We start from the raw sequence: 1,721 nt of genomic DNA, 5'->3' as shown, positions 1-1,721 counted from the left end.
TTTATACTACAACTATTTAATTTCACTGCTGTTTGTGTTATTTAATTTAATATACTTCAGTTATATACTTATTATATAATTGTTATTTATTTTAGATTTGAGCTCCATTATTTAAAAGATCATTACTGTTTTACAAAATCATAATTATAGCTCTGTTTCTATTTATGACTTCATTGTCTTTTTTTAATTCACACTATATTAGTGTATATCCTGTAATTTTTAACACTTTGCTGCATTAGCATATCTGTACATTACACTAGTATAGTGTCGTAACTTGTCTTTTGTAACACTTGTGTGACATTCAAGTGTGATATCATATGCTCAACTGTATAATTTTAGCATATCTAATTGGAATTGTTGTCCTGTTTTTATATTTATTCATAAGTACTGTGATCCTTGTTAAATTTTATATTTGTTTTGTCGCAAGAACAGCACTACAGTGCTAATGTTATTATGTTACATGTATATGGGGCGTTAAATAAAGCTTCCTGAATCTTGAATGAATGACAAAACAACACTAAATTAATGTATAAGACATATTTTTTTTTAAAGCATTCAAATCAATTTCCATTTTATACTTACTGTTTTACAATACTACGCCATGTGTTGTAAGAGTGACGTAGTATTGCATTAAAATAAAAGTACTTTTCAGTCCAAACAAGGACGCAACACCACCTGCTACAACACCTTCCAGAGCACCAACACACACGCTTCCTACACGAAAAACGGTCATCTCACTTTAATTTCACACTCGAAAACATGGTTAATATGCTGTGAATGTTATATTGTAAATAACTTATGTTGTAACTATTTATTGTTTGTAAATAGGTGTTATGCATAAGATTATTAAGGAAAATGAAAATACATGATTAAAATAAGTGGAGAAAAAGAGGAGAAAATAAAATAAAAGAGGAAAAAATAACGAAACAGCGGCGAGAGAGTCCTGGAGAGAATACCTGAAATAAGAAGCAAAATGCTGAAACAGGGGAGTTAATTCCGTCGTTACAAATGTAACACAAAATTGATGACGTCACACGCAACACACGCACCCTATTAAAACAAGGTGGAGAAAATTCCGTCGAAAATTGACCGAGAGAGAGAAAGAGAAAGAGAGTCCTGGAGAGAATATCTAAAATCAGAAGGTAAACAATTTAGAAACAAGGGGAGCTAATTCCGTCGGTAAATGCCAAATTGATGACGTCACACGCAATACACACACCTATTGAAAACAGGGGGAGATAATTCTGTCGGTAACGCGAAAATTGATGACGTCACAACGTCACNAGGGGGGGGGGTTGTCGTAGGTTTATGGGGTTGCTAAGGCGCCATCTTGGATCCAAGACGGATTTCCTTAGCAACCCCTCCCCATCGTCGTCTGCTCATCATACCATCCTCGCTTATTTAAATTGAGTTTATAGTTTTAAAATGATTAATGGTATTGTAACTTACGGAAAGATTTGATTGCAAAACAGGGTTAACTGCATATATTTATGTGTTTTTGACGTCAGTGGCTCCTTTTTGAACTATTCGTACGACATTAGCTCTGTGTTGGTTTATGAACGTTTATTTACATCATTCCGTAACCGACATCATAACACATATTAAGCCATTTCATCACAAGAACGACAGGAAGATAGACCACTAATTAGTTATGTTGACAGGTAAGATTTACAGCTATCTTTGGTGTGTACACGTAGCGAGAACGGCACCTTGTACAGTAT

This window comes from Mizuhopecten yessoensis, unplaced genomic scaffold, assembly GCF_002113885.1.
Source record: "Mizuhopecten yessoensis strain PY_sf001 unplaced genomic scaffold, ASM211388v2 scaffold207, whole genome shotgun sequence".
Classification (NCBI taxonomy): Eukaryota; Metazoa; Mollusca; class Bivalvia; order Pectinida; family Pectinidae; genus Mizuhopecten; species Mizuhopecten yessoensis.
This window is presented reverse-complemented; position numbering follows the sequence as displayed.